Raw genomic sequence first — 12,333 nt, forward strand, 5'->3', positions numbered from 1 at the left:
GATAGCGACAGACCACCATAATAGGAGTTGTGTGAGAGGTAATGTGATTAAAGACCAAAGAAGACTAAAGGATAGAAGCCATCACATAAGTTGAATAGTATAGGTCACCCAGTGATATTGGTCTTCCCCAGTGAACAATACACCATAAGTATTCATACAAATTTCCCAAAATTAACCTTATATCTATTAATTTGGCGATTTCAGCGATCCTTTGTGATGTTGATGGCTGTAAGGCACTTCTTGCCTGATAGTCAAAGCTAAAAATATACTGGGGAGGTATGAAAACTTTCATTAGTGTGGTTGTTTTACTATTAGATAGTTTTACAGCCATTAAGTATTGTGAGTACCTGGGGAGGCGCTAGGGGGCGCACAGCGTGATGGCTGCCTGAGCAGCGGCTCCGCCGGGCGATCGTCCAATTTGTGTGATTGCGCCGTTATCGCCCCGGCCAACCGCTCCCCGAGCACAGCACCAGATGGGGGAAGAGCTGCTGCGTAGTATGCGGAGCAGCGGGCGCCCCACCGAGCGAGGATTACCGGCTTAATCGCCGGGAAAAGCGGTGGCGCGTCTGAGTGCCTGACAAAATGGCCGGCGCTGGGAGACAAACGCGCGTCTAACGTGGAGCCGGTGAAATGCGCTCGTCCCTCTACATCGGCTATGGCGCTGCAGGGGTAAGAACACGCACCATAGACATTCCGATGTTATTATCTCGCACCTCCAGGCTGCAGGGCGCCAGGAACCTTCACAACAGCGCTGATGATCATGCCTGACAAGATGGCGGCGGCCAGCGCGAGACGGCGTGAATAATAGCCCCTTCATCGAACGGCGCGCTTGGGCCCCAGCCCTGCGGGACTGCCGGTGTACATGCTGACTTAGCTGCGGCCTGAAACGCGACTTTGCTGGCGCAAACGGCATGCATGCTGCGCTAGATGAGTAGAGAAGATTGTACGCAGCAAGCAGACGTGTGGCCCACAGCAGATACATGCCACCCGAGAGAGCGACAAGACCCGGGAGCTAACTGCCTCAGTGCGCTGCCACAGTTTATCACGCATTCAGTACTGCCGCGTGGCCGATTGCTGGACACGTTAAGAAGCGCTAGTGAGTGGCAGGGCATCTTGCGATTCACCACATAGCCACACGCCCAGGCGTAAATCGATTCTGTTCCCTTCACAACTCTGTGGGGCAGCATAACGCACGACTGCCATACACCTTGTGGAGATCACCACGGCGACGGCGGCAAGAGTCACGAGGGCATCGGGGCCCGCAAGCAAGAAGACAGTGTCCCCGACCTCCGCCATGGGTAAACCGGAAAAGCATCAACAGAAACTGTCGTTTGAGGCCAAAAAAGCACAGAAGCCCACAGACGATGTGGTGGAGGATGGCAATAATGCAGGGCCTCTGCCCAGCAATAACATAGAAAAGATTTTATTGGCGATCCAGTCCAATCTGCAGGACATAAATGGAAAGTTGGATAATCTGACTTGCAGAATGGATGGCATGGCGGCACGGCAGGAGAAGCATGGCGAGCGACTGGACGAGGCCGAAACACGAATCTCTGCGGTCGAAGATGAGGCGCGGGCCTCCACCTCCAAGTGCGCGGGTATAGAACGACTCCTGGAGGTGATCAAGGCGAAGGAGGAGGATTTGGAGGCGCGCTCGAGGCGCAACAACGTACGAATCACGGGCCTGCCGGAGACTACCAACACAGGGCGGATGGAGGCCTACGTGGAAACGCTCTGTAAAGACCTGTTCGGGGCTGAGGCCTTGTCGCCACTTTTCATCGTAGAGCGGGCACATAGGTCGCTGGCCCCAAAACCACCTCCTGGCGCCCCGCCGAGGCCAATTGTGGCGCGCATCCTCAACTACCGCGACAGGGACACGATCCTTCGACTGGCGAGAGAAAAGGGGAAGATTCAGCATCAGGGAAACTCTTTAGAGTTTTATCCAGATCACACGGTCGCGGTCCAGCAGGCCCGGAAGGAATACACCAACGTCAAGGCCAAACTACGAGACCTGAACATTGTGTACTCAATGATGTATCCGGCACGCCTCAGGGTGGTATGGAAGGAGAAAGCGGTTGTACTGGCGACTCCGAAGGCAGCACAAGACTTTGTTAAGAAGGTGCAGCGCGAGATGAGAGACAACTCGCAAAATGAACAACATCATGACTCGGACTGAAGACATCGGGTTGACCCCTAGTCGACCAGCGGTGAGTTCTTTTACTGTCCGCTTATATGCGTTCTAGCATGGCGACTATTGTCTGCACTGGTAGGCCCAACATGGCGCAAATCTCCTGAGTAAAGAGCCACGGTACCGGTGCAGCAAGGACTGCATGGCTGGATGGAAGGGGCCTGCTGGGGCAATGAGACTGCTGCTCGGCTATGTAGGGGTAATACTGACTATGGATTGTGGATACCCCGCGCTGCCAGCCCCCTCCTTTGTTCTGTACTGACTAACGTTGGCGAGAAACATTGGCGCCTTGTAGCGGTTTATACTGTGAAGCCCGGCTCACGCCCTGTGGGCCGCTGGACCTCGTGACATGTAAGCTGCCTACTGGGCTTCCGCTCTTATGAGCCTCATTCTGATACTACCTTTGCTGTTTCGCATATACTATAAATGGGGATCAGCACACGGGGAGGGCGGAGGGATATATTATTTGATGTTTTGAATTGTGGCATTGCGGTGAGATAGTATTGTCCCAGGAATATGGCTGTTTCTGCAGCACTGTTGATGTGTCACTGGGGGGCGGTGGGGGGTGACGGCGGATGATCACTTGAATTGCGTGCTTTACAGTTTGTCTAGTATCGCCCACACCCGTCCATCGGGTGGAGAGTTGTGCCTCCAGCGGACCTCCGTGAGGGTATAACCCAATCAGAGTTCAGATCTGAGCACTGTAGTTATGGTTCTAAGTTCAAGGGAATGGTGTACTGCAAGGGTAAGGCTTCGGCAGGTTGGGGTTGCTGGAGTGGGTGGGATAAGGGGTGGAGGGTTACCTAACTGTATGAATAGACCGTCAAAGTACGATATATCTCTCCTTTTTGGTTCCCCAATGGTTCCGACTGCTGTTGTACAATTTGGACCTCCTGAGGAGGGGAAGCTGGTAATTCCTACACAGTTGACAAGTGTGGCGCTGTCATGTATTGTATTGATCAAACTTGATGGGTTCGAGGGATGCGGGTAGGAGAAGCTTGAACATTATTACTTGGAACATTAGAGGGTTCTCACAGCCTCGTAAGATCAGACAGATCTTCGCCAGCCTGACAAGATGGAATGTGGACATAGTGTTCCTACAGGAGTCACACCTAGCACCACACACACACACACACACGCTCAGTTGGGGTCGAGGTGGGCGGAGGCAGTCCACAGGGCTTCATACTCTTCCTACTCCAGAGGGGTGATCATATTGATAAAGCGTGGGGTGGGTTTTGAGACGCAGACTGTTACACAAGATCCATCTGGTAGGTATGTGTTGGTATCGGGTACACTAAGAGGCCAGCGAGTGACGTTGTTGAATGTATACGGACCGAACACGGACGCCCCGGACTTCTTTCGGGAAGTGTGGGACCACTTGCAGAAACACAATAGCACACACATATTGTGTGGGGGTGATTGGAACATGACCCTCCGTGACGGATTGGACCGTTCATCTAACTCATTGGAACAACACAAGCAGTCACGCCTTATGGTGGGTCACATGATAAAAGACCTGGGTTTAGCGGATCTCTGGAGGCTGAAACACGCGGACGCATCTGGGGCCACGCACATAACCGCTTCACATAACAGCTGGTCTAGGCTGGATTACTGGCTGGGCACTAAGGACCTAGCGCTGTGGGTCCGTCACCTGCAGGTGCTGCCCCGCACACTTTCGGACCACAATCCCGTCCTGCTGCAGTTGGAAATTCCACGGTATACACCCCCCCCCCTTCCAATGGCGTTTCAATTCGCGAGCCCTCACTGACACGGTATATGCGGATACCATTAGAAAAGCGATAAGGGACTATTTTGAAATTAATGCTCAATCGACTGACGACCCGTGCCTCCTTTGGGAGGCGTTCAAAGCCACGATCAGAGGGGTCTGTATTAGCACCACTATAGGGGTTCTCAAGGATATTGGGGGCCAAATCCGCAGATGCGAGCAGCAGATGAGGGACCTGGAGTTCCTGTATGAGACCACTCAGGATGTCTCTCATCTGTCTAAACTGCGTGTAATCCACACTGAGCACGCAGAATTTCTTGAATCCGAAATAAGGTACCTGAATCGCACGCATGTGGCTAGAGCCTTTGGGGAGGGAGGTAGGCCTGGGGCTGTGTTGGCTCGAAAGATCTGTGAGGGCCGTGGTCCGACTGCTATACTCAGGGTGAAGTCCAGGGAGGGGGAACCACAAACGCATGCTGCGGACATATTGAAATGTTTTGGGGATTCATTTGGGTCACTCTACCAGTCCCAACCTACAGCCCCAGCGACTGACACGTATGACTACCTACACGATGTGGCAATTGGCTGGCTGTCGGATGCGCATAGGGAGTATTTAGCTAGGCCCATCACGGCGGAGGAGGTGACTGAGGTAATAAGTTCGCTGCCAAATGGTAAAGCGCCAGGCCCGGATGGGTATACCTCGGAATTTTATAAACAATATGCAGATATTGTCGCGCTGCACCTGGTGGACATGTACGGCACCTCATTTGAAAAGGAGCTGCTTCCCCCCACGCTGCGCGAAGCCATGATCATCGCTCTCCTTAAACCATCTAAAGATCCGGAGGAGTGTGACTCGTACCGACCACTGTCACTGATAAATGTTGACTCAAAAATCCTTGCGAAGCTTATAGCGAAGCGGCTATCTCCTCTGATGACCAGTCTGGTCCTGCCGGACCAGTCTGGCTTCGTGCCCTCCAGATCGACCACGCATAACACTAGATCCCTGTTTGCACTCTCACACTACCTGCAGCCCTCGGTCAAAGCAGTGGCGGTCATGCTCGACGCTGCAAAAGCGTTTGACTCCATCGAGTGGCGATATATGATCACCGTCCTGAATAGAATGGGGTTTCCTAAGCGGTTTGTGCAGTGGGTCTCCTTACTTTATACAAAGCCGCGTGCAAGGATTAGAATAAATGGCTACGTCTCGGATCAATTTGCAATTGAGCGAGGGACAAGACAAGGCTGCCCGCTCTTGCCTCTATTATTCGCCCTGGCGCTGGAGCCTCTGGCTTGTCTGATACGGCAGAAATACAAAGACTCGGCGTTACACTTCATAGCCAGGCCGCTTCACATATCATTGTATGCGGACGATATGTTACTCTATGTCCGTGACCCTGAGGCTCACCTGAACTCACTACTCAGGGAATACATCAGATTCGGAGGACACTCAGGGCTGGCTATCAATTGGGCCAAATCCTCTATAATACCCCTCACTGACACCACGTCCCACTTTGCTGTGGATTTCCCGCTGGAATGGCAACAAGATCCGATCAGATACCTAGGGGTAATGTACCATAGAGACCCAGAAGAGGTACTACGGGCGAACTACGGAGTGGTACTCTCGAAGCTGGAGGATAGTATCCAGCGCTGGATACATTTGCCCCTCTCGTTAGCTGACAGGATAGCTATTGTAAAAATGAACGTGTTGCCCAAATTGTTATACCTGTTTAATAACATCCCAATTACACCACCACAGGCTATATTCCGACGCATTAACTCCCTGGTTAGGACCCTGATATGGGCTGGCAAACATGCCCGTGTGGATCTGCAAACTCTTACACTCCCCTTTGCACAGGGTGGTTTCAGCGTGCCCGATTTTCTCCTATACTACCTTTGTGCGCAGGCGCAATACGCGGCATATTGGTACCATGCGGTCCCATACCTCACACATGCGGCTATTGAGGAGAGTGATGCGCATCCTATTCCCCTCTCAGCGATAATTTCGCACACACGTCCACCGCTGCATACTAGGGATATTAACACGGTGGACACCACGGTCAAAGCTTGGCACAGGCTAGGACAGCTGGCTCATAAAACCCCACTGTACGCACCAGCCATGTCGTTACACCATCATCAGGAGCTGTCAGTCACTAGGGAGAGTGTCGGAATGTCCCTGCTGAGTAGAGCTGGCATTGACAGGATGGGGGATGTGTTTCAAGGGGGCACATTTGTGGGCCTAGACCAGTTGGGTTACATCCAGAACCAAACTCCCATGTTTCACTTTACATATTACAGACTCACTAGGGCTTTGAGGGAACACTACCCGACATTCCCATTGGAACCAGAATGCCTTGCACCACTACAATTATTGATCACAACTAACGATTTATCACACCTGGTATCTAGACTCTATTCAGCTGCACAATCAGAATTAGCGGGACACGCGTTGAAGGCCAAGGGGCGGTGGGATACACTGTTAGACGCACCATTGACAGACGACGAATGGGCTAGCACCTGTGCACTGACACAAATACTGACACCCAACGGAAATTTGAGAATCATTCATTTCAAATTCCTTCACCAAATTTATTACACACCGACAAAACTGCTTAGATTCGGGTTGCAGGAGGAAGATAGGTGCAAAAGGTGTAACAGAGAGGGAGCGGGCTTCGCTCATCTGGCATGGGACTGCGCCAAAATAGCGAGTTACTGGGTGGAGGTCACCGCAACATTGTCTGTCATTTTGGAGGAAGAGGTGCAATGTACACCCAAAGTCTGCCTGCTGGGAATAGTGCCACAGTTCAGGGCATTGAAGCGCAAGTTCTGTGTAATAGCCTTAATGTTGGCAAAGAGGCAGGTGGCACAATGCTGGCACAGTCGCAAGGTGCCGAAGGTGAAAACATGGTTGCATGACATGTCCACTTGCCGGGACAAGCTACAAACTTATGAGGAGCTATTGCCGGCGAAATCCAGGCCCAAGAGTATTTGGGGTTATTTGGAGGAGTACCTCGCTTCAATACAGGATGATGAGGAGATCCGACCACTGGATTGAATCGATTGGGGCAATGTGTAGGTAAACAACACATACATGAGTCATGTGACGGCGGGAACCTAGGGGGAACTGAAACTACCATTACAGCTGAAGTGTAGTATGTGAGGGTTGCACTGTACGGTCTAAGTTGGGGAATGTTGTTCTTTTGTTCCTTGTTGTAAAATGTGAAAAAGTGAGACTCATTTCATTTACCAGCTAGTAACCAAATGTGAGGCATGCGGAAGGACTCCGCTTCGCACTGCAGAGATGATTATGCGAATCGTCCTTATCCTATGTTGGTTGCTGATATTAACGTAGAGAGCCGGCCCCAGGGTTGTAGGCTCATGCTGTGTCAACTGCTGTGTGTTAATAAAGGTCTTGCGAAAAAAAAAGAAGAAAAAAAAGTATTGTGAGTACCTGAGTTATAAATATGCTGGTACAGGGTGTTGTTTTACAATTTATATTTTCTAACTTTGTCCCTGATTACGGACAGACTTGGGATCCAGTGAATAAGATGTCCTTTATGTGACTATAAGTAAAATAAAACAGAATTATCATGCTTAAAAAGGCTTTGTTGCACAGGCTGAAAATTAAACCTGTGAGTAAGTTACTTTGTTGTTTATTTATAGTTTGTATTGATATTGGCAATCTTAGATTAAGACCTGATCAGGTGTGTCAGATAACTAGTAGCCAAAAGATACTTACATTCTGATATGCGTATCTAAAAATGCACACATTTATCCATAAAAAGATGAGGCAAAAAAACGCTGTCCAGGTGGATCATCCTCTGCATCAAGATCTGCTATGCCTTGGCCAAGAAGCGGCCTCCTGAAGGTATTCGAGCTCATTCCACCAGAGCGGAGTCTTCTTTTTTTGGCTTTAGCTAGAGGGGTCCCTGTTGTAGACATCTGCAATAGGTGAGAAACGGGGGGAGAAGGAGGATAAACAAAGCTGGGTCGGCCTCCAGTTACATATAGCAAAAAATCAAGAACCCACTGTAATGGGTCCAGAGACCTAGTTTGTATGTATGGTTACTGCATAAATTATGTCGGTGCTTACCAAAAGAGAAAGAAAAATTTCTTTCTAGAGTCCCCTCACTCACCGGGGTTTCCCCACGGTGACATGCTTCATCATTGGGGCCATCCCAGTTCTCTACGAAAAGGGGCGTGCTGCGACTAGCGAACTACGCAGGAGCACTGTATATTGTGAAAGACTATGTGTGGTGTGAAGTGTTGTGGTGGTGGAGTGGATGTGTGATTAAAAATACCATGCTAGTGGGCCTTAACAATTTATTCTGCTCCTAGTTTGGTATATTAAAATGGGTAACACTGCTATTTAACCTTGAATTGGGCTAAATCAGTGTTTTATGGTCGACATGTTTCAAGCTCCCCAAGCTTTTCATCAGGACCATACAGGGTCCAGCCCTGTATCTACCACTCCTATATTTAAATAAATAGGATTGATTCGATATTTTACTATGCGCTGTTAATTTAAAACATGCATATTATACATACGATTTGTATCTTACTGACGTATCTGTAAAAGAGAATGACACATGGTTAGTGGCAAACATCCCCTCTTTAAGAGCAAGGGGATCACACAAGCGTTTCACATTTTCTAGGGCGTGGGTGTCCCATGTACACCTTATTGGTGTGTGCAGGCTTTCAAATCCAGTGTAAAAAAGAGCGTTGTGAAAAAACGTGGTTTTGTGAATTCACACATATAAACAACACAGGACTTAATGTGACTATAGACAGGACACACAACACATATGTATACAGTTTCATCATGGCAAAGGTATATTTACATGTATTGGTGCCTAATTGCACTTCATGGTCTCAGGCGAGGGCGGGATCACCTCGTGGAAGCATTGCTGTTGAATTTTTAAGGCAATTGTTAAAGTCGCGTTTCATCAAAAAAACGTGTTTTCAGGGAAGAGTATCAAACCCTTCTTACGATCGATATACAGATTATATCCGTTTACGCTTTGCATGCCTGTACTTACTTCCTTATCGGCGAAACCGCTCGGTACTACCTACTCGTTCCTCACCCGGCCGCATATTGACGGCGGTCGGGCGAGCGGAGTATTTGAAGTCACCGCCCTTCCGGGTTCTAGGGATTTTGCAAACTAGACCGACAAGTGTAAGCGGCCATCTTGGGAGGGTGTTGGCGAGGCGGGACGGGTCTATTAACAAAAAACCCCGCGATGCTGTTTCTGAGCGATTTTATAGATAAAAATATTTTTACAAGTGTCCAAATGTTCTGCTTCCTTTGTGGGTTATTTTTACAAACTTTTTGGGGAAAAACGTAGAAACTTTGTTATTTGTGTACATCGATTGATTCAAGGTTGGATCAATCGAAGCATGGTTGCTAGTGCACATAGTGCCATTATAGCATCTAGGTTTGGTGCATTCATATTTTATTTTGCAGTGTCCTAGAGACTGGTATCTCATTTGATCTTATGTTTAAAAAAGGGTTAATCAGGTTTTCAGATTTGATAAATGGGTTGCTGTTTCCACCTCGATCTGTTTAAGATTTTATGTGTTTAGATTTGACAAAAATTCTCATAATTCTGAATGGTCTGTGAGGTGAGTCCCATTAGTCTCTGAAAGCCCCCTAGGGAAGATCATCGTTGAGCCCGAGGGCGTCTGTGTGTAATCTGAACACCCATCTCTGCTCACGTTCATGCAGAATTTGGTTCCCTCTATGGTTCCTCATGTTTCCTCTTCCTCGTCTGGGTCTTCTATTGGGGTTGGTATTATAATTGCTTGCTCCTCCTGAGCTATCAGACCCTGTATCTGAGCCTTCACTGTCAGTGTTATAGCCTGGATTTCTACTGCTGGTTTTGTAGTCGTCCCTGACATACGATATACTTTTTCATGTGAGAATGCCTTCTTATCCTTTGATAGTTTGAGATATTTTGAGTCCTTTAGACTTATCTCGAAATCGGTCATGGTTTTATTAAGCTCATCCAATCTTTTTTTGAGTTCTATTGGATACTGGAAGGATTTTAGACGTATCTCCATGGATTGAATCTCCTCTTTTAGGGAATCCACCAGCCGTGTCGCTGTTTTGATGATTAAAACTAACCAGTCTCTGGTACAATGCCACGAGATTTGTGACCAATCTTGCTTGAACTGTTTGAACCTGGAACAAATTCTGCATGAACGTGAGCAGAGATGGGTGTTCAGATTACACACAGACACCCTCGGGCTGAACGATGATATTCCCTGGGGGGCTTTCAGAGACTAATGGGACTCACCTCTCAGACCATTCAGAATTATGAGAATTTTTGTCAAATCTAAACACATAAAATCTTAAACAGATTGAGGTGGAAACAGCAACCCATTTATCAAATCTGAAAACCTGATTAACCCTTTTTTAAACATTATAAGATCAAATGAGATACCAGTCTCTAGGACACTGCAAAATAAAATATGAATGCACCAAACCTAGACGCTATTATGGAACTATGTGCACTAGCAACCATGCTTCCATTGATCCAACCTTGAATCAATCCATGTACACAAATAACAACGTTTCTCAGTTTTTCCAAAAAAAGTTTGTAAAAATAACCCACAAAGGAAGCAGAACATTTGGACACTTGTAAAAATATTTTTATCTATAAAATCGCTCAGAAACAGCATCGCGGGGTTTTTTGTTAATCGACCCGTCCCGCCTCGCCAACACCCTCCCAAGATGGCCGCTTACACTTGTCGGTCTAGTTTGCAAAATCCCTAGAACCCGGAAGGGCGGTGACTTCAAATACTCCGCTCGCCCGACCGCCGTCAATATGCGGCCGGGTGAGGAACGAGTAGGTAGTACCGAGCGGTTTCGCCGATAAGGAAGTAAGTACAGGCATGCAAAGCGTAAACGGATATAATTTGTATATCGATCGTAAGAAGGGTTTGATACTCTTCACTGAAAACGCGTTTTTTTGATAGAACGCGACTTTAACAATTGCCTTAAAAATTCAACAGCAATGCTTCCACGAGGTGACCATGAAGTGCAATTAGGCACCAATACATGTAAATATACATTTGCCATGATGAAACTGTATACATATGTGTTGTGTGTCCTGTCTATAGTCACATTAAGTCCTGTGTTGTTTATATGTGTGAATTCACAAAACCACGTTTTTTCACAACGCTCTTTTTTTACACTGGATTTGAAAGCCTGCACACACCAATAAGGTGTACATGGGACACCCACGCCCTAGAAAATGTGAAACGCTTGTGTGATCCCCTTGCTCTTAAAGAGGGGATGTTTGCCACTAACCATGTGTCATTCTCTTTTACAGATACGTCAGTAAGATACAAATCGTATGTATAATACGCATGTTTTAAATTAACAGCGCATAGTAAAATATCGAATCAATCCTATTTATTTAAATATAGGAGTGGTAGATACAGGGCTGGACCCTGTATGGTCCTGATGAAAAGCTTAGGGAGCTTGAAACATGTCGACCATAAAACACTGATTTAGCCCAATTCAAGGTTAAATAGCAGTGTTACCCCATTTTAATATACCAAACTAGGAGCAGAATAAATTGTTGAGGCCCACTAGCACGGTATTTTTAATCACACATCCACTCCACCACCACAACACTTCACACCACACATAGTCTTTCACAATATACAGTGCTCCTGCGTAGTTCGCTAGTCGCAGCACGCCCCTTTTCGTAGAGAACTGGGATGGACCCAATGATGAAGCATGTCACCGTGGGGAAACCCCGGTGAGTGAGGGGACTCTAGAAAGAAATTTTTCTTTCTCTTTTGGTAAGCACTGACATAATTTATGCAGTAACCATACATACAAACTAGGTCTCTGGACCCATTACAGTGGGTTCTTGATTTTTTGGTAGATATCTGCAAGGCAGCAACTTGGGTCTCCTTCCACACTTTTGCAAAGCATTATTGCTTAGATTCCGAGGTGAGTAGCGACGGCCATTTTGCACGTTCTGTGCTGCAAAGTTTTTTGGTAAAGATAGGCAGGCACCCTCTGCCAGGAGTGGGACTGTTTGAGGATTCAAGTCAAAAGGTGAGGAATCCACAGACAGATGTATCCATCAGGAGAACAAGTTACTTAACATCGGTAATACTTTTTCTATTCAATACAGTATCTGCCTGTGGATTCCTCACTGATCCACCTACCTTCCGGTCTGTTTATACCGAAAAATGATTCACATGTATTTTTCTAAAGCCTGTTTTATTGGGGTTTACGCAAAAAACATGGAATAACAATCATTACATTTCCATTACAATTCCAATACCCCCCTCGTATTGGGTTAATTCACGAGTTCCTTGAGTCCATTCAACAGTTGGAGGGTCAGTGTGGATCTCATAGTATTACATTTCTCCCTTACCTATCCTAACACCAAACTCCCAT

The 12,333-nt window shown here is 47.5% G+C and overlaps 1 protein-coding gene across 2 annotated transcripts in view; it reads left to right on the plus strand.

Annotated features, from left to right (window-relative positions):
* Window positions 1–12,333, plus strand: part of PXYLP1 (2-phosphoxylose phosphatase 1) — a 396,884-nt gene that overhangs the window by 340,062 nt on the left and 44,489 nt on the right. The window lies entirely within an intron of this gene.

Source organism: Lissotriton vulgaris, chromosome 11, assembly GCF_964263255.1.
Source record: "Lissotriton vulgaris chromosome 11, aLisVul1.2, whole genome shotgun sequence".
NCBI classification, from domain to species: Eukaryota; Metazoa; Chordata; class Amphibia; order Caudata; family Salamandridae; genus Lissotriton; species Lissotriton vulgaris.